The sequence below is a fragment of the Ovis aries genome, chromosome 7 (assembly GCF_016772045.2).
Source record: "Ovis aries strain OAR_USU_Benz2616 breed Rambouillet chromosome 7, ARS-UI_Ramb_v3.0, whole genome shotgun sequence".
NCBI lineage: Eukaryota > Metazoa > Chordata > Mammalia > Artiodactyla > Bovidae > Ovis > Ovis aries.
This window is the reverse complement of record NC_056060.1, coordinates 74,873,214-74,897,396: the sequence shown is the minus strand read 5'-3', so window position 1 is coordinate 74,897,396 and position 24,183 is coordinate 74,873,214. Positions and strand designations below refer to the sequence as shown.

Here is a 24,183-nt window from a genome sequence, read left to right as displayed (position 1 = left end):
ATCATCACAAATGCCCATTACAGAAAATGTGGAAAATTGAAAAAGAATTTCTCATAAGTTTCATGAAAGTAAAACCAGTCTATCATTTCAAGGTAGTACCATGGGGTTTATAGGGAATAACTAACACGTCCCTGCCTTACTCTGTTATTCCTTTCCAGAGACAACTGGCTTGACAGGTCTCAGCCCTTAGATGGTCATCACCCTCCCACAAAGGAATTGGCTCCTCAACATTGGATTATCAACCTCAGATGCCTCTGACTCCTGCCTAAGAAAGATGAGAATTTAACCCACTAACCAACTCCCACCCTTCACCCTAATCCTCTTTATTTTTAGTCATGACAATTATCAGTTATTCTACTGGTTATCTTTGTTCTAAAATATTTTTAAAATTTAAATTTATTTTTTAATTGAAGGATAATTGCTTTACAGAATTTTGTTGTTTTCTGTCAAACCTCAACATGAATCAGCCATAGGTATACATATTTCCCCTCCCTTTTGAACCTCCCTCCCATCTCCCTCTCCATCCCACCCCTCTAGGTTGATACAGAGCCCCTGTTTGAATTTCCTGAGCCATACAGCAAATTCCCATTGGCTATCTATTTTACATATGGTAATGTATGCTTCTATGTTACTCTTCCAATACGTCTCACCTTTTCCCCTCTCCTCATGTCCATAAGTCATTCTTGGTCTGTTTCTCCATTACTGCCCTGTAAATAAATTCTTCAGTACCATTTTTCTAGATTCCGTATATGTGCATTAGAATATGATATTTATCTTTCTGTTTCTGACTTACTTCACTCTGTATAATAGGTTCTAGGTTCATCCACTTCATTAGAACTGACTCAAATGCATTTTCTTTTTTTAATATTTTTAATTATAGTTTTTGATTGGGGCTGAGCTGAGTCTTTGTTGCCACGTGACGGCTTTCTCTAGTTGCAGCCAAGGGTGGCTGCTCTCTAGCTGCGGTGCACGAGTTTCTTCCTGCAGTGGCTTCTGCTGCAGAACACAGCCTCTAGAGCGTGGGCTCAGTAGTCGCGGCTTAATTGCCCCTCAGCAAGTGAAATCTTCCAAGACCAGGGATCGAACCCATGGCCCCTGCATTGGCAGATGGATTCTTAACCACTGGACCACCACGAAAGTCCCTTAATACTTATTTGTCTGCACTGGGTTTAGTTACAACACGCAGGATCTTCAATCTTCCTTCCAGCATGGGAAATCAGTTGTGGCCTGTGGAATCTGTTTCCTGACCAGGAATTAAACCCTGGCCCCCCTCATTGGGAGCTCAGAGTCTTAGCCACTGGACCACCAGGGAAGTCCCTCTATTGGTTATCTTGGTAACTTTAAGCAATGTACTTAAAACTCACTTGATTGCTGGCTGGGTCAATTTTTGATAGTCTCCTAGCTCTGTAAAATGAGTTTACTAGGGCCTTTTACCTATCTTTCCATCAAGATGCCCCTTCTAGCCCCACCTTCTGTCAGTCGTATGCCTACATTTGTATTGTTATGTTGATAATATTCATTCCATTTTTCTCTTTCACAATAGATAGTTTCTAGGAGCTAAACATCAGCCCGCTGTGCTAACACCATTGAGACTTTGCCAGTGTGTTTCCTCCATGTGGCAGTACTGCATTTACCACGCCGTGGGTCCACGGATACAAGAGTTGACCTTTCAGGAGGCGAGTTTGGTGGACATGAGGAGCTCCCGTTCTTGGGCAAATGCTTTGTTTCTACAGACTCCTCGCGGTTAAAAACAGCAATGCAATAGCGCAGAGATTGTGGAGGACACTTTCTTAACCCTAGGTCTCCTGCATTAGAGGCAGACACTTTAACCTCTTAGCCACCAGGGAAGAGCCTAACTCAAGTCAACTGTTGTTAAATATAAGCCAGTCCCTTGTGTGTCCCCTACAGAAAATCTTCCCAGGAGCCTGGATGGTCCCTAATTAGCAACTCACTCCTTTGCATTGTGTCATCAAATATGCAAATATTCCAGGGAGTGGCCGACACCATGGTACAACCCAGTTCATCAGATGGCTGCCTTCCTGTGTGTCAGGAAGGGTGAGCTGGCCCTGATAAGCAAGTTTTGACACCAGGAAGGGAAGTGGGTGGCAGACTGGCCCTTCTTACTTTCTAGCTTCAGAGCAGCTCTCCAAGGCTGGGGAGGTGGGTGGTGGGCAGCAGCAGGAGAGCTTGAGGTGCCACCACGGCTCCAGCTGTGCCCAGGGGCAGCATCCACCTCTCCAAGGCAGTGTGCAGGCCCCCAGCTGCACAGAGCCAGGGTGAGAAAGACAGTGAGGGGGTAGAAGGAACCAGGGAAGAAGGCTAAGCCTCTGGGCACACTCTAAGGAAAACCAGAAGGGGCTTCAGAAAAGAAAAGTTAAAGGGGCTTCAGAAAAGAAGAGTCAAGGGGTGTCCCAGCCTGTCTCTAAATTCTGGTCTAAGCTGAAGAAGGCTTTTTCTTGGCTGCACTGGGTCTTCAGGTGGCACACAGGCTTTCTCCAGTTGAGGAGCACAGGTTCTAAACATGGGCTCAGTAGTTGCAATTTTCTGGCTTCTCCAGTGCAACGTATGGGCTTAGTTCGGTACCAGGGATTGAACCCAAGTCCCCTACATTGGAAGGGGCTTCCCTGGTGGCTCAGGTGGTGACGAATCTGCCTGCAATGCAGGAGACCCAGGTTTGATCCCTGGGTTGGGAAGATCCCTGGAAAAGGCAATGGCAACCCACTCCAGTATTCCATGGACAGAGGAGCCTAGAGGGCTACAGACCACGGGGTTGCAAAGAGTTAGACACCATTGAGTGACTAACATGCCATGCCATGCCCCTGCACTGAAAGGTGGATTCTTAGTCCCTGGACCACCAGGGAAGTTCTTGCTCTTGCTTTTTTGCAACAGCTCATATTGTTTGTGAATTGCTTGCTTTGTGCTTTTTTCCACCATATGACTGCAGGCTCCATGAGGGTAGGGTCTGCCCTGTCTTCCCTCGACCCCTCCTCATCCCCAGCACAGTGCATGGCAGGTCCTGTGTGTCTGAGTTCTATCTGCTGATTGAATCCAATAGGCAAATCCTTGAGCACTGGGCTCTTTGGTTTGCAAATGCTTTTCTCCTCAGCAGATCTATAACGTAACTCATCGCTGTCCTTCCACACTCTGGCAGTGTTGGCTCCTTCCAGGTGGGCTGAATCCTATTGAAATGCTAAGAATCAAAATGTTATAGAGTTGTCTCTTCAGCCAAAGCAAGGGTCTTAGGATTTGGCTTATGGTGCTGGGAAAATCCAGGGCTGGAGTATCGCCCATCAGATTTCTCAGTTGTAGAGTGAGTACCTGTGAAAGAAGAGGAGTGACCCATGTGTCAGGAAAAGTGGCTTTGGGGGTCTTAATGGATATTTGACAATATTTTCTGTATTACTGGATACACTCACACCTGTGGGAATTGATGTCCATACAAGATTCCTCACTTTAGCTTTGTTCAAAATAGCACAAGATTAGGAACAACCTAAATGTCTTATCCCTTGAGAACTAGTTGAATAAATGATGGCACCTCCACATAATGGAACTCAATGGAACCATGAAACAATGAGGAAGACATTTCTGTACTGATATGGAACATTCTCCAAGCTATATTTATTGTTAAGTGAGAAAAAGAGGCACAGAACAATGATTGTGTGGTTGCAGGAAGGAGGCTAGGTGCTTTGGGGACAGGATGAGAAGGGGACTTTGCTTTATACCCATTCCTGCCTTTTGAATTTTGAATTATGTGGCTTATCTTTTAAATATAAATACAATTGAATTTTGAAATAAATAACAACAAATGCTTCTTTTATGCCAGGCTATATCTTTCAAATTCATTTTTTAGTTCGAGCACAGCTCTGTAAAATGGCGAACATTATTCCCATTTCCCAAATAAAAAGATTGAGACTCAGAAAAACAAGGCATGTGCCTCAGTCCATATAGCTACAGAGTGGTGTAGCTGGGATCCAACCTGGAAGTCAAGCGGACTTCTAGGTTTGATCTGAGGGCTGAACCTCTCTTTCTGCCTCAGTTTTCTTTCTCCCAGTAAGATCAATGGGTGCCTCACCCCCAGGAGACCCGTTTATAAGCAGCCACTAAGGAGCCAATTCAAGGAAGCCCATGCCCAGGACACAGCAGAGCTCTTAGCAGGGAGGTTCTGGGAGCGAGTCTAAGGCACGTGTGTATGTGAGTGTATGAGTGTGTGAGAGAAGGTACAGCTGTGTGTGTCTGGGCAGATGGGAATGTGTGCACATGCGTGAGTGTGTGAGCCTTGTGAGAGGGTGTGTGCAGGTGTGTAAGTGTTTCTGGGTGCATGTGAACGTGTGTGGGCTTGTGAGGGTGGGTGTGAGCACGTGTAACTGTGTAAAGCATGTATGAGTGTGTGCACTGCGGCCTGGCAGAAGGAAACCAGTCGTGGAGATGAGTGAGGGACATGGGAGACAGAAAGTAGAGCAGGAACCTCCATGGGGAATGGGAGGAGGAGCAGGGAGTGGAGGCTGGGGCAGGCACAGGTGGAGCTTGGGGGAAGGTGGGGCAAGGCCTCTGCGCTAGGCGAGCCCCTGGGTGCTTGGGGCCAGATGTCAGCAGGGCCCGCACGCCTCAGGTCAAGGGCCCAGGAAGCACCATTCCTACCCCAGGATGGGGCCTCCCCTGGCCCCATCTATATCTGATGAGGGGGGCTTACCACCTGAGACCCAGCGGAAGTGATAATTAACCAGGTAAAGAAACCTGTGTGTAGCTGGAGGTGCAGATGGAAGGATCCACATATAGCGGCTCACAAGCTGGAGGCTGCCTCCCTCTGCCCTCAGTGCTCCCTAAACAACACTGCCGGGCCACACGCTGGAGCTCAGAGATGACACACTCTGCTCCTGCGAGCCTGGAGGTGGAGGGAAGGCGGCCTGAGTCCAGGGGGTAGAGAGTGGGGGAGGGGATGTTTTCAGAGCAGCTCGGCTGGGCTCAGAGGGTCAAACGTCTGCACCGCAGGCAGTCTCCTGTCCACGCAGATGTGGCCCTGGCGCCCTCCACACCTCATCCTGGCTGGCTGCGGCCATCTCTCCACAGAGTGCAGGGGTTAGCATGGTTAATGTGGCAGTCCAGCCTCTGTTCTGTCAACTGAAAAAAAAATATATATATATACAATTCTCAACTTCTAAGTGTGCATTTTCTTTTCAGACAACATGACTGAATTTCCGTGTGTGTGTGTGTGTGTGTGTGTGTACACACTATGTGAGCCAGTGAAAGAGGTCATGGAATGAAGATTGTGTAGCCCTTAGAACTGAGGGAAACATCACGTCCACTTAAGAAAGCCTGCGGGTCGTCCCTGGTGTCCAGTGGCTAAGACTCTGCGCTCCCAATACAGGGGGCTTGGGTTCAATCCCTGGTCAGGGAACTAGATCCCACATGCCACAGCTAAGACCCAGCAAAGTCAAACAAATAAATACCTATCTTTTTTAAAAATGGAGAAATAAATAAATAAAGAGAGAGAGAAGGCCTGAGCTACCAGGATAGTGAGCAGGGAAAGGCATTGTCCTGTGTTGAAGTGTGTCCCCCGAAAAAGATTTTGAGGTCCCAGTCCATAGTACCTGTGAATGCAACTTTATTTGGAAATAAGGTTTTTGCAGATATTCAAATAAAAATGAGAACATCAGGGTGGGCTCTAGTGTAACACAACCGGTTTCCTAACAACAAGAGAAAATGACGGACACGCACACAGAGGACACCAGGTGAAGATGAAGGTAGGCATTGAGGAGAGACCAGGGAGCACCCGGAATTGCCAGCAAGCCCCCGAGAACTGGGGCAGAGGCAGGAGCAGAGCCTGCGCACGCCCCTCAGAAGGAACAGCCCTCTCAGGGCCTTGACCTCGGACTCCCAGGCTCCACACCTGTGAGACAATACGTGACTGTTGTTCTAGGCCACCTAGGTTTTGGACCCCTGGGAGATGAATCCAGGTGCAGTGACAATGGTCAATCACTCGTGCTTGAAGTCAGAGCTGAGCTCCACTCCCAGGGCACCACTTACTAGTTTTGCCGCCTCAGGTAAGTCACTCCAAGCCTCTGAGCATCCTCTTCTTATCCTTCACATGGGACTAGAAAAGAGCGCAGCCTTGGACTTCCCCCATGGTTCAGTGGATAAGAATCCACTTACTTAACTCAGTGGTAAAGAATCCGCTGCTAATGCCGGTGACCCAGATTCAGTTCCTGAGTCTGGAAGATCCCCTGGAGGAGGAAATGGCAACCCGCTGTAGTATTCTTTCCTGGAAAATCCCAGTTCATTGGGTCCCAAAGAGTTGGATGCTACTTAACAACTGAGCATGCAAGTATGCTGATGCAGGACACAGGTTTGATCCCTGGTTCGGGAAGATTCCACATGCCTTGGAGCAACTAAGCCTGTGCGTGGCAACTATTGAAGCCCTTGCATCTAGAACCTGTGCTCCTACCCAACAAGAGAAACCATTCCAATGAGAAGCCCGAGCGCCAGAAACAAAGAGTAGCCCCTGCTGGCCACCGCTAGAGAAAGCCTGGATGCAGCAACCCCACTGCATGGGTTGAAGACCCAGCAGAGCCAAAAATAAATACATAAATAGAGCACAGTCTCCCAGGACTGTCCTGAGGGTATGGGTTTGGCCCCATGCCGGGCATATGGCCAATGGCTTAGAAAACCGTGGCTGCTATTGCTATTAAATTCATGTCAATGTATGGCAAAACCAATACAGTATTGTAAAGTAAAATAAAGTAAAAATAAAAATTTTAAAAAATAAAATGCTCACTGACCTAAAAAAAAAAACCACCACACTTGTTTCTAGGGTCTCTTTCAAAATTCCTGATAACAAAATAATCTCCAACATGCCTGACATCCAAGCATGAGAAGCCAGAAAGCAGAAGAGAAAGTCCCATTTGTGGGGGCCTGTTGTACCAGGCACAATGCTGTGTACTTTCCCAGAAGCAACTGAAATTAGAGCATCACAGACTCGGGAGTGTGAGACGTGAGCCTGGGGGAGGATCAGCAGGAGGGGATGGAAGGGGAGAGGTAAGTCTGACCTGGGAGCCAAGGCAGGGGCCTTAAGAGGAAGGGACTCCCAGGCCCGAGTGCCCTGGGCCTGCCTCTGGCCAGTGGGGAGGTGCCGGGTTGGGGAGGCTCAGACCACAAACATCACCCCAGTGGAGCCCGAGTCACCCGACTGCAATAATGCTCCTTTCTGCCCTGGTGGAGACAGAGGGCATTGTGTGTGAGGGCTGTGGCTGAGCCCCGAGGCCAGCAAGCCCCTCAGAAAGGCAGGATTGTCTTGGGCAACCTCCGTGGCCCGGGGCAGCCGGCCTGCACGTCACAACAAACCCAGAGCAAGTGAAGGGACAGCCGCTATCCAAGAACAGGGAGCCTTTGAGATGCCAGATTTCCAGACTCCAAGGAGCCAGGAGAGAGGAGGAAAACAGGAGCTTTGGGAAAAGCTGGGTAATTCGGAGCTGAGGGATCATTTTGAAGACCCTGGGCTAGAGCCTCAGGAAATCTACATTACACCCAGAACAGCTGTCAGGAAAATCAGTGGTTTAAGAGCAGGAGTGTGAGGTCAGCGTCTGGGTTCAAATTTCAGTTGGAACATTTTCTGACTGAGCAACTTGGGGTAAAATTGTAAATGAGAAATAGTTTCCTTCCCTCTAAAGACAAGGGAGTCATAAGGATTAAATGGATTGATGTCTGGTCGGTTCGTAGGCACTCAAGGAATATTAGCTGTTATAATGATTTGTTTGTTTGTTTCTATTTTTTGGCCGCCAGCACGTGGGATCTTAGTTCCCCAACCAGGGATCAAACCCATGCTCCACGGAGTGGAAGCCCAGCTGCTGCTTCTTTTTTTTTAAAAATTAATTTATTTTTTAATTGAAGGATCATTGCTTTACAGAATTTTGTTTTCTGTCAAATGAAGCCCAGCTTCTTAAACACTGGACTGCCAAGAAAGTCCCTTATAATGATTTTACTAATCTATATTGTTCCAAATGAGATCAGAAGTTCAGAACGCTTAGCACAGAGTCCCGTACCCAGTACAGAGATACTTAGATAATGCTAGCCTTTGCTCTGCAACCCTGACATCTCTGCATCTCCAGTTTTCGAGGGCTGGGAGGGTGGCTTCTTTTCTTTACAGACATCCTTTCTCCGGCAGCGAGCAGAAGTGTTCAGGGAACCTGCCTGGACTCACACTGGGCAAATAATCCTGCTTGCTTCCTCCGCAGGGCTGGGCCCCAGCCAGCCTGCCAGCAGCTTCTGGTCTGCAAGTGGGAGAAGGCAGGGAAGTGCAGAGACCCTCCTTCACCTCTCCTGGGCTTTGCCTCCCTGAGAATCCATCTCCTGTGCTCTGCCTGAGCCTCCACCTGGCCTAGTTCTCCGGACGGCGTCTTTCCTCTGTCTCACATTCAGGCATCAGGAAGAGCTAATCTCCTCACCCCAGTTAGCAGCCAAGCAAGCTTCCAAAGGCTCAGGCCAGCCTGGCGCGGCCCTCCCTGCCTCTCTGTTCAGGACCCTGCAGAAATCGGGAGGGAATGCGTCTCCTGGGCTGGTGCCCAGTTCTGACTGAGGCTGGGCCGAGGGCCCCTCTGCATCCCTCCCCCACAGACACACAGGGCTTTCTAGTCAGATTATGCCATGGAAACTATGCGCACGGCCTGCCCCGTTCACATGGCCTTGGAAGAAAAAAATAACAATCTTCTCCGTCTGCCAGTACCCACAGTCCTAGCAGGCTTCAGCTACCAAAGGAGGCCTCTCATGTGAAACAGGTCCCTGCAAAAATCTCAGAAGGACTTGTCTGGGGGTGCCCTCGAGTCTCTCCCCTCCCCCAGCACACAGCCCTCTGCCCCTCTCCTCAGATCTGGACAGCTCACTGGCCAGGGATAAGCAGCCTTATATGGCTGTTTCCTTCTGAGAACAAATCTCATCTCCAGTATCTTCCTGAGACCTGAAAGCCCTATTCTGGTGCTCCTCCAGCTCCTGCCTAGCCCTCCCACCCCCCACCCCCACCCCACCGCCCCTATAGGATGGAGTCAGCAGGACGTGTCCATTCAGAGTCCCCCTCGCCCTGCTTTCTAGGCCTATGGTAGCCAGAAGCCACACGTGGCAACTTAAAAGTTCCTTAATGACAATGTTTCAGCTAAGAAATTCCATTCTTTGTGTGCACTAGCCACATTTAAAATGCTCAATTGCCACCCGAGGCTAGAGATGGCACAGTACAGATATAGAGCATTTCCAACACGGAAGAATGTTCAGTGGTGTAGCACTGCTCCAGACCAGGCTCTGGAATCCCCTGGTCCAAAGGCCCCCTGCCCCAATTTACCCCTCCCCCTCCCCTTCCCCTTTCCCTTCCAGTGACCATACGTTTGTTTTCTACCTCTATTTCTGTTCTGCAAATGAGTTCATTTGCACCATTTTAAACTTTTAGAAATTTTTATTTACTTATATTAATATGAAACCACTTCAAAAATGATTTATTTATTTATTCACTGTTTTTTTGGCTGTACGGGGTCTTTGTTGCTGGGCAGGCTTTCCTCTAGTTGCGGTGCTCAGGCCTCTCATTGCAGTGGCTTCTCTTGTTGCTGAGCATGGACTCTAGGGCTTCAGACTTCAGTAGTTGTGGTTCCCGGACTCTAGAGTAGAGGCACCATAGTTGTGGCACCTGGGCTTTGTTGTTACACTGCACGTGGGGTCCTCCCATACCAGGGATCAAACCCATGTCTCCTGCATTGGCAGGTGGATTCTTTGCCACTGAGCCACCAGGGAAGCCCTGCAGCGCTTTTTAAAATCCCACAGATAAGTGATGGACTTGCCTGGTGGCTCAGTCGGTTAAGAATTCACCTGCAATGCAGCATATGCCAATTCGATCCCTGGATCAGGACGATCCCCTGGAGAAGAAAATGGGAACCCATTCCAGTATTCTTGCCTGGGAAATCCCTTGGACAGAGGAGCTTGGTGGGCTATAGTCCATGGGGTCTGTTTGACTTACTTTACCTGGTAAGACAATCTCTAGGCCCACACTACAATAGATAACTATTAATAATAAGGACCTATTGTATAGCACCGGAGAAGGCAATGGCAACCCACTCCAGTCTTGCTTGGAAAATCCCATGGACAGAGGAGCCTGGTAGGCTGCAGCCCATGGGGTCGCTAAGAGTCGGACATGACTGAGCGACTTCACTATCATTTTTCACTTTCCTGGAGAATCCCAGGGACAGGGGAGCCTGGTGGGCTGCCATCTATGGGTCGCACAGAGTCGGACACGACTGAAGCGACTTAGCAGCAGCAGCAGCATTGTATAGCATGGTATTACTCAATACTCTGTAATGTAATGGCTGTATGGGAAAAGAATCTAAAACAGAGTAGGTGTATGTATCTGTAGAGCTGATTCACTTTGCTGTGCACCTGAAAATAAAAACACAACACTGCAAATCAACTCTACTCCTATAAAAATTCGGGGAAAAAAAAAAAGGCTACTAGTCAACCTGGGCCTATGATGGCGTCTTCCTGAGTCTGGCCTTCCTAGAGCAGACCCCATCACCAGTGTGCACATCACTAGCAGTAAAGGTAGCTGACAGGGGCTGTGGAACTGGAACCTGTGAGCTGAAGAGTCCCCTGCATGCTCACGAAGCCTCTCAAGGTGCAGGAAGAGCTGGGGTGGGAGGGAGGGGTGGGAAGGAGGACGGAGCTATTTAGGGGCTGACCGGCTCTCTCTGTGCAGCCACATTCCCACGCAGAATCCGAGGATGCCAGGAACGCTAACTACAAATCTGGCCTTCTGGGTCTGGTCCTTCTGAAGGAATACTTTTCCAGGTAGAAAGATAGAACACATTTTATTTAACTGTTAAACTTTTAAAATCTTGACTTTATTAAGATGAAATTTCCATACCAAGACTTCCCTGGTGGCTCAACGGTAAAGAATCTGCCTGCCAATGCAGATAAAGGTTAGATCCCTGGATTGGGAAAATCCCCTGGAGAAGGAAATGGCAACCCACTCCAGTATTCTTGCCTGGGAAATCCTGTGGACAGAGGAGCCTGGTGGGCTACAATCCATGGGGTTGCAGAGTCAAACATAACTTAGTGACTAAACAACGCAACAAGAGCAACAATTCGCATACCATGCCAATCAGTCAGTGAAAGTGAACAATTCGATGGTTTTTAGCATCTTCACAGATGTGTGCAACCTTCATCACCATCATTTTTAGACTTTCTCATTACTTTGGAAAAAAAACTGTATCTTTTAGCTAACCCCCTCAACTGTTAAACGTTTCATCTGTAGGCATGTGGCAGGTAACCTCCACTGGTCTGCAAACTTGAACAGAAGTTATCTCCTTCTCACATCTATGGTTAGCTCCCTGAGGCCAGAGGCCAGCTGTGATCCTCCTGTGCTCCTCACCTGCACCATTCCTGCCACACAGTAGGACCCAGAATACTTGCTGGCTTCCCTGTTATTATTTTATTATTATTATTATTTGTGGCTGTGCTGGGCCCTCAGTTTGCAGCCCTCGGACTTTCCTTAGTTGTGGTGAGTGGGAACTACTCTTCGTTTCGGTGCTAGAGTTTCTCATTGGGTGGCCTCTCTTGTGGAGCACGGGCTTTAGTAGTTGTGGTACACAGGCTTAGCTGTCTCATGGCATGCAGAATCTTCCCCAGCCGGGACTGAACCCGTGTCCCCTGGATTGGCAGGCAGATTCTTAACCACTGGACTATCAGGGATTCATTCTTTGTTGTGATTACGATGCCTTTCTGTGGGCATGAGAGAAGTCCAGTGACCCCAGGCAGGATGGGGAGGGGTCTGGACATCATGTTATGTGAGGAACCATGGACGTGCTAAGCCTGGAGAAGCTGGGGGATGGAGTGGATAGAATAATTGCTCAAATCAACCATCACACAGAAAAGGGACTGGGAGTCCCGGGTCAGAATTCCAGAACCCAGGTTTCCAGCCAGAGGCAGGCTGAGCCGTGGCAAGCGCAGGTGGAAAGGGAGTGAGCTCTCAGGACACGTTCACGCAGAGCCTGAAGGACCTCTGCTGGGGTGCCATAATGAGGCTTCCTGCTTCAAGCAGGTCAAGAGTGGGCCCGGAAGAGTCCTGCGAGTTCTGAGAGTTCTCTTCCTTTTCTGGGACCTGGGCCTAGAACTCTCACAGGGCACAGGGATTTCTAAGGAGACACAGAAGCTTTGCTGTCTTTGTTTTCAATTTCCCACCAGCAGCAGGATTCAGGCTTCTTCTTTTCTGAATTCAGGTTCTAGCCCTTGCCCTTCCTCACCTGCCTCCACCAGCTCCAGGGCTGCCACTTGGGGCTGGCGCTGAGTGCCCCTCTGAGGGCCCCGGGGTGTGTCCACATGGGAAAGGTGACCGGGTTGGCATGTGGAGTTGAGAGTCTAGCAAGTGAGCTGAGACTAATAAACCCAAGAGACGACAGGTCCAAACAGGTCTCGGGGAGGTTTTGGGAGCTGGGGCCCAGGTTGCAGAACTGAACAAAGCGCCCTGTGTCAGGCTGGGCAGGAGACCACGCGGCCCTGACCTGGGAGCAGAGGCCTTGCCCAAGAAGGGGCTTGCACCTCCTGGGGTAGGGGTAGGGGAGAGGGGCTCCAGGTATCTGGGCCAGGGGTCAACGTGTGGTGACTCCAGTGATCAAGAGAGAGAGTTACCTGCCACTGGCTCAACAGAGAAAAGGGAGGGCTTGGTTCCTCCAGATTTATCATGATTGATACAGGTGGAGCTGAAGACCACAACCAAGGGCTGGACACCCCCAAATGGATGCACAGATGGGGTTCCCTCTGGCTGCGGAAGAAGGAAAGGGCTCCCCTGTACTAAGTACCTGGCCCTCGACCCAGCATTTCCACCAGCTTACACTTACCTGGTGTGCACTATGTGCCAGCCTCTGTCGAGCACCACATGGGTCCTAACGACCCCCCCCCCCCAAAGAGGACACTGAGTCACAGAGAGGGCAGCCACCTGTCTGAGGTCACACACCTTGCCAGGGTGGAGCCAGAGTTCCGACCCTGGTGCCCTGGCTCCAGGCCAGGCTTCACCCACTCTGCTGGCTGTTGCCCTAGTGCCTTTTTTTCATTCCCACAGCAACCATGGGGGAGAACTCGCATGACCTCTATTTCCCGCAAGCATGCAAGCTGAGGTGCAGAACAGTGAAGTGTCTTGTCCTCATTCATGCCCTAAATAAGCCTCGAATTCCTGCTTCCATCTGGGTTGGGAAAGCCCACCGTCCATCTCCCCCACTTGTTCCGGGAGGAACAAGGTGAAGGTTATATGGCTGGGTTTTTCCTTTTTTTCTTCTTCCCTTTTTTTTAAGTAAATGTTACTAAGTTCTGTTAAGGGTTGCCAATGATCCTTTTAAAAATTTCTTTATTGATTGATTGACTGTGCTGGGTCCTTGCTGCCGCTCACGCTTTCCTCTAGTTGTGGAGAGACTTGGCCACTCCCTATTTGCAGTGCGCAGGCTTCTTATTGTTGTAGTTTCTCTTATTGAGGAGCACAGGCTTAATAGTTGGGGTGCACAGGCTTAGTTGCTTGGAGGCATGCAGGATCTTCCTGGATCAGGGATCGAATCCTCGTCTCCTTCATCAAGCGGATTCCTTACCATTGAACCACCTGGGAAGCCCATGGATGGTTTTTTTTAAACATAGACTCTGTTTTTAAAGAAATAAATTTAAAAAAATTGTGATGGTTGTATAATTGGGCTAGATAAACTGACTGAACCTCAAACAAATCAGTAGCAAGCAAGTGAGGCTTTGATTTAAATTTCTTCCTCAGCATTGTTATTGTAACCTCAGGTGCCGGCTGCTCACGCTGACGTCGTGTACTCTCTCCAGTTGCACAGGCGAGAGTAACACGGGTTTTACCAAAACCCTTTGTGGGATTGACCCGTTTCCTGCTTGAGAGTAAGTTATACCAGGCCCTGAATTAAATTTTTGCTTCTATTGTCTTCTCACCAACCCCAACCCACAGCCTGCCCCCCAACCTCTACTCCCCTCTGCTGTGTCTAGAATAGTGAGAAAATGCTCTGTTCTCAGATTCAAAGACCAGGTCTGGTTCTGTTATCAATTATCTGCGTGAGGTCAACCTGTTGACTTAACCTTTCAGAGAAGCATCTGGAAAATGCAAACACTGAAACTAGGGACCTTCAAGGTCTCTTCCCAATCCAGAGCTGATGCTCAGTGTTATCCATTCACTCAGTTAGCTTGAGACAGACACCCGTGCTACCTGCTGGAGACACCAAGATTACTGTAACTGATCACTGGCCTCAAGGAGCCCACAGCCCAGTGCTATGATATAAATTCTGTGTGGCAAATGTCCTAAGAGAGGCAAGTCGGTACCATGATGGTTGAAAGCATAGAGTTCTTTTACTTAGAAAACAGAGACCCACAGAGAATAAATTTATGATTGCTGGGGAAAGGATGAGGGGAAGGGATAGCTAGGGAGTTTGGGATGGACATGTACACACTGCTATATTTAAAATGGTTAACCAACAAGGACCTACAGTACAGCACATGGAACTTTACTCAATGCTATGTGGTAACTTGGATGGGAGAGGAGTTTGGGGGAGAACGGACACATGTACATGTATGGCTGAATCCCTTCTGTTTACCTGAAGCTATCACAACATTGTTAATTGGCTATACCCCCAGTACAAAATAAAAAGTTTTTAAAAGAGAAAAAGCTTAGAGTTCTTGCTTGGAGGACCAAAAAGGCTTCAAGGAGAAGGACATCTCTGAGCTGAATGTTGCATGATAAGAAGGTGGGAAGGAACATTCCAGCCAGAGAAACAGCATGTGCAAAGTCACACGGCTGCCCAGCACAGCATTGCCAGTCCACTGCAAGCTGTTTGGCTGGACTAGAGGTTGTGTACGTAGCAGAAGGACATGAGTCTTGAGAGATGGGTAAGTGCCGTGTGATATAGGCACGGGGAACTACAGTCTTAGGTGGAGACATGACACGGTGTGATATATACTGGGAAAGTTCACATCAGTGGCAAGAAGGACGAAAGCAAGTAAGCAAGTCTGGGTATAGAAAGATTGATTGTAATCCTTCCAACAATCCAGGTGAGAACCAAAAGGGCCTGAATGTAGGCAGTAGTGATGGGGATGAGAGAAGAGAGACAGCCATTCTTGCAGGTGAAGGAGGAAGAAGGTTCAGATAGACTGAATATGAAACAAGCAGTCTAGGAGGCTTCTTAATCTCTGACTTGGGTGTCCAGGTAGATTAGAGACACAGAGGAGGGGGACTTTCCTGTGGCCCAGTGGTTAAAGAATCCGACTTACAATGCAAGGGAAGTGGGTTCAATTTCTGATCAGGGAACTAAGATCCCACGTGCCTCAGAGTGACTAAGCCTGGGTGCCAAATACTGAGCCTGTGTGCCCTGGAGTTTGCATGCCACAACTAGAGAGCCCGTGTGCCACAACTACCGAGTCCATACGCCACAACCAAAGGTCCTGCATGACGCCATGAAGACCCTGTGTGCTACAACTAAGACCCAACACAGCCGCATAAATAAATAAATAGAGAAAGTGCGTGATACATCAGAGGAAAAAAAAAAAGGAAACAGAAGGAAGAGCAGGCTTGCGGGAGAACTGAGGAGATGACTATGGGAGAGTTAATGAAGTAGTTGTTGTTTATCTGAGTGGATGAGAATTTAATTAAAAAAAAAAAAACTTGTATCATTTAAAACACTGACCCTTATTAGTATGCCGGCAAAAACACTCCCTTGATGGGAATTCCCTAGCAGTCCAGTGGTTAGGACTTCACACTGACACTGCCGTCAGTTCAATCCCTGGTCAGGAAACTAAGATCCTGCAAGCCGAGCATCAGGGCTAAAACAAACAAGCAAGCAAGCAAACAAACAACACTTCCTTCGAAATGACTCCTTGTTCCTAAAGTTCTACAGTAAGGGAGGTAGTGTTTTGAAACACTTTCCTGAGCAGTGAGCGACATTCTCTCACTGCACCATGGGGCTCATTGCCTAGGGAAAGAGAAAGGTGGATATTGTCTCGAACAAAACCCATGGGGCAGGGAAGAAGGAACAAACGACAAAACAGGAAGTCCCTGAGAATCAGAAAGAGGAAGTGCAAAGTCCTGTGCTGCTTGGAGGGGGAGCGGGAGGGGTGGGAGGCCAGAAGCTGAAGCTCTTCCACCCATGTCAAACCTTGCTGCCAGCGTGGAGGATAGTAGAGAACCTCCACAGAGGTTGAGAGCAGACCAGAAACACAAAATATGCATGCCCTGCTCCTCCACTGGAGCCCTGGGGTGCCGCCCACACGGCGTGTCCCCACACCCACCTGAGGCAGCTCAGGAAAGCAGAGATGACTGCACCGTATGTTTAGTCTGGGAGAGGGACTGGAGATGTCCCCATTCCCCCTGCCTTCTTGTTGTCCAATTGCTAAGTCATGCCTGACTCTGTGACTCCAGGAACTGCAGCATGCCAGGCTTCCCTGTCCTTCACCATTTCCCAGGGTTTGCTCAAACTCACGTCTATTGAATCAGTGACATTCAACCATCTCATCCTCTGTCACCCGCTTCTCCTCCTGCCCTCAATCTTTCCCAACATTAAGGTCTTTTCCAATGAGTCAGCTCTTTGCATCAGGTGGCCACAGTACTGAGCTACCCTGGTAGCTTAGATGGTAAAGAATCTACCTTCAATGCAGGGGACCCCGGTTTGATCCCTGTGTTGCGAGGATCTCCTAGAGAAGGGAATGGCAACCCACTCCACTATTCTTGCCTAGAGAATTCCATGGACAGACCATGGGGTTGCAAAGAGATGAACACAACTGAGCAACTAACACACACACACACACAAAGTACTGGAGCTTCAGCTTCAATGTTAGTCCTTCCAATGAATATTCAGGGTTGATTGTCTTTGTATTGACTGGTTTGATCTCGTTGCTGTCCAAGGGACTCTCAAGAGTCTTCTCTAGCACCACAGTTCGAAAGAATCAGTTCTTTGGCACTCAGTCTTCTTTATAGTCTAGCTTTCACATCCATATGTGACTGCTGGAAAACCCATAGCTTTGACTATTTGGAGTATGGCCTGGGAGAAACCCAGACATGTCCAAGGCTGCTAGGGAATGCTGAGTTGCTTTGAAAATTGAGATCTTGTGGACCTGTCTTCCAAAGTGGAAAACAAGCAGCTACATGAAACAGGTGCAGGTGTCTATGTACAGAACCAGCAGACAGGACCGAGGAGCCAGGTAAACCAGCAGGCCCTACCAGCCAGGACCTCAATCATGGATGCCTGCAGACCTGGTGGGTGAAGGACATCTCTGTAGACGTCACTGAGGACCAGAGGATGACTCAAGGTTCAGGATCCAGACCAGCCACCCTGTCCATTGTCCCAGAGTTATATACAGCATGGGGACAGAAGGGGGAAGGGGCAAGAAGGGTACACCTGGAGAGCCAGCAATAGTCCAGGCAGGGACTGAACTGAATATTTATCCAAAAGCAGCTGAACTTATCTAATAAAATGATTTTAAAGTGAAAGAGATTCATTTTCCTTTAATTGGCAAGTTTAAATTCTCCCACCTAAGATTAATGGGAATAAGAATTTGTGAAGAAGCTTATGTTGGTTCTAAGAAATAAAAGCCTAAATTATCCTCTTTTTTTTTTTTTTTAACATAGCTGAGCTGTAGTATGTAATTGCTGACACCTTTCCCAGCTTGTTTTTAAGTCAGATCCATGAGGCACAACTTATATACAGTACAGCTCTGTCTGCGGGTCTGGATATTTAATGTCCTAATCCTGTTGGTTCTCTGGCACGGTTGCTTTTCTTTTCAAGCTCTTCCTTTTTGCCCTCTTTTCAGGTCCCTCCCCACCCACCACGCTCCTCTCCTCTTCACTGGCTGGCCCTCCCTCACTGGGTACCTGGGGAACCTACGCACACTGGCCTCGCTCCCTTTTCAGTCCAAGCACCCCCCCTTCACAAGCTTTTCCTCTTCTTTTCATCCTCTTTCATGACCTTGGTTTTTGCGCCCAGGCCATTTCATGATCTTGTCTGCCATAGATGCAGCCTGCTGCCCAGCAACCTCCCAGCATCACTTGGTTGGTTGGTTGGTTTGGGGTTTGTTGACAGTTGGGTTTGTCTGTCTCAGTGAGGAAGAAGCAAGAAACCTCAGCACTGCAATTTCCTTCTCACCTCAGAGCGATGGTGACAGATTCTGAATCTCCAGGGCAGGGATGGTGTCTTGACAGGCCTGTTGAGTGTTGCCTTCGCAGCGGTAAAGAAATAAGAAGGTGAAAAGGCTAAGACAGGAGGGAACAGCATTTGTGCTCCTGCCCCAGGGCTCAGTTTCTGAAAAGGGAGGACCTCCGAGGTGTTTCTCTTCCTGCCTGTGTCAGACCTTTGTGAGCTGACTGCGCCTCAGAGAAGCCACACCCATCTTTTTCACCCTCTGTGGGTCTTTGCAAAGGGTCATGCAACTGAGTGTCTCTCGGGGTCTCAAGCAGGGAGGGAACTTGCTGTTGGGGGCTGGTTGGGACAAGCATATGGGAAAGAGCCCAGCTGTTGGATGCTGGGTATCTCCCTGCAGGATAGCATTTCCCTGGTGTCACTGATGCCTGGATCTGACTCAGGGGCCAGCCCAAGGGAGCACAGGCTGCACTCGACTTTTTGATGAAACTGTTATCAGTGTCACCAAAGACCTTAGGCTTTATCAGTGCTTCGAGTGTAGGAGGGGTAGGGATGCAGTGTCTGTGTTTATTCAATTCATGATCAAATGACTTGGAATTCAGCTCTGGAGTCAGACTACCCAAGAGGCTTTGGGGTGGACAGGAGACCTAAATAGACAACTCTCCAAAAAAGACATACAAATGGGCAACAGACACATGAAAAGATGCTCAACATAGCTAATTATTGGAGAATTGCAAATCAAAACTACAATGAGGTATCACCTCACACCAGTCAGAAAGGCCATCATCAAAAATTCTACAAATAATAAATACTAGAGAAGGCGTGTAGAAAAAAGAACCCTCCTACATTGTTGGTGGTGATGTAAATTGGTGCAGCCACTATGGAAAGCAGTATGGAGGTCCCTTAAAAAACTAAAAATAGAGTCACCATGTAATCCAGCAATCCCACCCCTGGGCATACATCCAGAGAAAATTCTAATTCAAAAAGATACATGCCATGTTCATAGCAGCACTATTTACAGTAACCAAGACATGGAGGCAACTTAAATGCCACTGAGAGATGAATGGACAAAAATGTGGTGTGTATATACACATTTATGCATATATATACGCAATAGAAGGGCTTCCCTCGTAGCTCAGTAGGTAAAGAATCTGCCTGCAATGCAGGAGACCTGGGTTCGCTCCCTGGGTCAGGAAGATCCCCTGGATAAGGAAATGGCAACCCACTCCAGTATTCTTGCCTGGAGAATCCAATGGACAGAGGAGCCTAGTGGGCTACAGTTCATGGGGTCGCACAAGTCAGACCCCACTTAGTGACGAAACCACCATCATCACCATATGCAATAGAGTATTACTCAGCCATGAAAAGAATGAAATAAAGCCATTTGCAGCAATATGGATGGACATAGAGATTACCATACTAAGTGAAATAAGTCAGACAGAGAAAGACAAATATCACACGGTATCACTTACATGTGGAATTTAAAAAAAATGATACAAATGGATTTATTTACAAAACAAATAGAAAGACATAGAAAAAGTTATAGTACCAAAGAGCAAAGTATTGGGAGAGAGAGAAATTAGTAGCTTTGGATTAAAAATTATACACTACTATGTATATATATATATAAAAAAAACCTAAAAAAAAAAAAACCTGCTGTATAGCATAGGGGACTATATTCAATATCTTATAATAACCTATAATGGAAAAGAATCTGAAAAAAATGTATATATAAAACTGTATAACTTTGCTATATACTTGAACCTAACACAACATTGTAAATCAGCTACACTCCAATGAAAAAAGAGGCTTTGAGGAAGTCACCTAATGCCTCAGTTTCTCCATCTGTAAAATGAGGTGGTCATAGGAATTAGCCCACTGGATTGCAGCAGAAATGGAATGAGGGAATCCATAGGCACTTGGCACATAAAATGGTAGCTGCTACAGTGATGATTATTTCCACTTAGGTACTAAACATCCTAAAATCTCAGGATGAAGCTAAAAAGCAGAAACCCCCCAAGTCTCAGGGTAAGGAAGCTTACTGACACCCTCAATGAAAGCAAACTCAGACCCACTAAGGTGGGTGGCAGAAGCAAGATTCTCATGCGGGTGGGGAGAGGTGCAGCTTTCCTTGCCCGTGGTGACACCAGTGAGATTAGGGAGAAATCTCCAGGGGAAGGTGAATCTTGGGGACAGAAACAAATGATCCAGCCACCCTTCCCATGCACACAGCATCCGCGCAGCTGGGGTTGACCTTGGAGGAAGTGGGTTTGATTTTATTGAGGAAGCCAACATGTTTCCTTGTGTCCAGTGTGGCCTCCGTGTTGTTCATATTATTGGTTTCCAGGATGTGAAATGTCATCCTAGGACAGAGCCTGGAAAATAATGGGCTGAATGCCTCCTTAGAGAGCTTTAGCCAATATTGAAGAAAGTGGCTTCACCTTCCCTTCAGACTTAAAATTCATTGCTATTTATAGAGCAGCAGTAACAGTTAAGGTAATAATGAAAGCAAACTTTTTTTAGCAATTGCCATACAAAGCTCACAACAATCCTGTTAAGCGGGTATTACTACTATTCCTATTTTACAAAATAGGAAACTGAGGCTTGATGAACTTAAATAGCCTGCTATGGTCATAAAGACAGTAGATGGCTGAGGGTGAATGTAGGCTTTTCTGTTTTGGGGGGTTTTGATTTCTTTTTCTTTCTTTTCTTTTTTTTTTAATGCTTCATTGAGATATAATTGACAGATAACACTGGAAATATAGAGTATACAATGATCTACTTGATATTTGTATATATTGTGAAATAATTACCATAATAAGGTTAGTTAATGCATCCAGGAACTCACATGGTTACCACGTGTGTGTGTGTGTGTGTGTGTGTGTGTGTGTGTGTTGAGAGTATTTAAGGTCTATTTTTGGGCAAATTTAAAATATATGGTATAGTATCGAGAACTATACTTTGAGGTGGCTCAGTAGTAAAGAATCCACCTGCCAAGCAAGAGACCTGGGATGGATCCCTGGGTCAGGAAGATGCCCTGGAGAAGGGAATGGCAACCTACTCCAGTATTCTTGCCTGGGAAATCCCATGGACAGAGGAGCCCAGCAGGCTACAGTCCACAGGGTCGCAAAAGAGTTGGACAAGAACCACAATGAGGTACCATCTCATGCTGGTCAGAATGGCTGCTATCAAAAAGTCTACCAACAATAAGTCCTGGAGGGGGTGTGGAGAAAAGGAACCCTCTTACACTATTGGTGGGAATGCAAACTAGTACAGCCACTATGGAGAACAGTGTGGAGACTCCTTAAAAAACTGGAAATAGAGCTGCCATATGGCCCGGTAGCAATCCCACTGCTGGACATACACACAGAGGAAACCAGAATTGAAAGAGACACACGTACTCCAATGTTCATCACAGCACTGTTATAATAGCCAGGACATGGAAGCAACATAGATGTCTATCAGCAAACGAATGGATAAGAAAGCTTTGGTACATATACACAATGGAATATTACTCAGCTATTAAAAAGAATGCATTTGAATCAGTTCTAATGAGGTGGATGAAACCAGAGCCTATTATACAGAGTGAAGTAAGTCAGAAAGAAAAACACCAATACAGTATATCAATGCATATATATGGAGTTTAGAAAGATGGTAATGATGACGCTATATGCAAGACAGCAAAAGAGACACAGATGTAAAGAACAGATTTTTGGACTCTGTGGGAGAGGGCAAGGGTGGGATGATTTGAGAGAATAGCATTGAAACATGTATATTACCATATGTGAAATAGATTCCCAGTCCAGGTTCGGTGTATGAGACAGGGTGCTCTGGGCTGGTGCACTGGGATGACCCTGAGGGATGGGATGGGGAGGGAGGTGAGACGAGGGTCAGGATGGGGAACACATGTACACCCATGGCTGATTCATGTGAATGTATGGCAAAAACCACCACAATATTGTAAAGTAATTAGCCTCCAATTAAAATAAATTGAATAAAGAAAAAAAATAGCCAATACTCTTTATCCTTAAAAAAAAAAGAAAAAAGAGTTGGACAAGATTCAGGGGCTAAACAACAACTGTGAACTATAGCCACTGTGCTGCACCTTAGATCCATCAAATTTGAGGCTATTTGAATTCAGAGCCTGAGTTCCTATCAATATCCTCTCTTTTAGAGGATTCTAGATCACATTTCAATCAGTGGGAAAAGTATGTGCAAGATCTTCAGGTATTTCTTTTCTCCTTAAAGTTCTGGGACATCTCGAGGCTCAGCCCTTAGAAAACAAATGGCTCCTTTCTGCCGCCTAGAGGACACAGCCTACATTAAAGGCAAGAAGGTATGGGGAAAAAAGTGTGCTCAGATCCAGACAAGTCCAGACCTGCAGAAAACAAATCTCAAAAACGAACACCATTTAGTCCATGAAAAGTGGGTGGTAATGGGTTGGGGACCTCCTGGATCAGCAGTGAGAACAGTGTATCAAGGGTAAGACCTGCAGTCAGATTGGAGTCATTTTTGACATGTGCCCAGATAATTCACATGTTTACAAAAATGCACATGATTCATTCATCCTAAAAGGGTTTGAAGGTCACCTTCCATTCACAGTCCGCTGTCACTTTAGCAGCTGGCAGACCCCAAGGGACTCAAGGCTGGGTCCCTTCCTGAAGGAGGAGCTAAAGGGGCCCCAGGCTGAACAGATTCTCCACTGTGGACAGAAACTCCATAAAAGCAGAAACTCATAAAAGCAGATGGAGGAGGCTGAACCCTGCCCAGATAAGAGATAAAAGACAATATATATTCCGCATTCTTGAAGTTAAGGAGAGCTTCCCAACTACATACGTGCAGAAAGGCTACTTGGAGGTCAAAAGAGAGGGGGTGTCACTTCATACCAAGTGATGTCAGATACCCACAGACCTCTTCACTAGAATCCATCTTCACTAAGAGATGAGCTCACACACATGGAAGGACTCGGAGGTAAACCAAATACGGATTCAGAATCAGGCAAAGCAAGATGATTGGTCAAAGGAAACCCAGCAGAAATGCCTCATGTAAGTGATTCAAACTACCAGGAGGGCATGACTCTCTCTGAGCCCACCCATGTGTCTATCCACACATACTCTTTTCCTCCCAATAGACACTTCACTTGTTTCACTGCTTTCCATCTCTATGTGGAAATTCACTTCTACACCGCCGATAGGCTAGGGCCTTGCCACTAGCCACTGTCCCTGGTGGTCTAGTGACCAGGATTCAGCGCTCTCCCTGCTGCTGCCTGACTTCAATCTTTGGCCAGGAAAACAAATCCTGCTTCAAGCCGCTGCAGGCTGAGGCTACCTGAGATTGTTCCCATGGTCAATTGCATCACCTCTCAGGTTCTGGGCTTCCTAATTGAGAAAATGCCTCATGTTCTAAATGGTGTGGAAGCCAGGAGTTCCAGATTGTGCTTGCAGACAGTAAAATTGTTCTCTACCTAATCTCCCAGGCCTGTTTCCCTTTCAGCAACAGGAGAAGGTGAATGGCCAAGATTCCCTCCTGCTCCAAGATTCCTGAGTCTCTTTCAGTCCCAGTTGAGAAGCTCCAGGGAAACCCTGAGTGACCTGCTTAGGAGGCTGGGCTCAGCAGGGCGCAGACACCTCCTCCTGCCTCCCTGTTCAAAACTCTTCTGTGGTCTGTCTCCTCCTGAAGTTCAGAGCTTTTCATGTCTTTGTGATTTGCATTCACAGCCGCACTGTGGGAGCCTCTTTTTCACTGCCCTGTGGGGTGGACCGTTGACTTTCTGTTCACAAAAAGGCCCTGAACATGAAGTTGGTTTAGAAAAGGAAAGTGCTCTAGAAACCGAGAAATAGAGTTTCTGAGATCATGACCTCTGGAGTTAGATAGACCAGTCTTCAGATCCTGGCTGTTGCTGCTCAATAGTTGTATGATTTGGGGCAAGTTGCTCAGCCATTCTACCCTTGGTTTCCTCTTCTGTAAAATGGGCATGAGAATAGTACCTATACCATTGGGTTGTGGGGAAGATGAAGTGAGAAGCTGCCATGAGAAATGTTTGGTT

General features: G+C 47.4%; 1 long non-coding RNA gene across 1 annotated transcript; it reads right to left on the bottom strand.

Moving 5' to 3' along the window:
• Positions 1-9,467: 9,467 nt before the first annotated feature.
• LOC132660068 (uncharacterized) lies at positions 9,468-18,309 on the bottom strand. Its single transcript, XR_009601264.1, has 2 exons — positions 18,144-18,309; positions 9,468-13,647 (listed from the first exon to the last, which is right to left on the bottom strand). It is a non-coding gene; the product is annotated as an uncharacterized LOC132660068 (long non-coding RNA).
• Between the last annotated feature and the right edge of the window lie 5,874 nt (positions 18,310-24,183).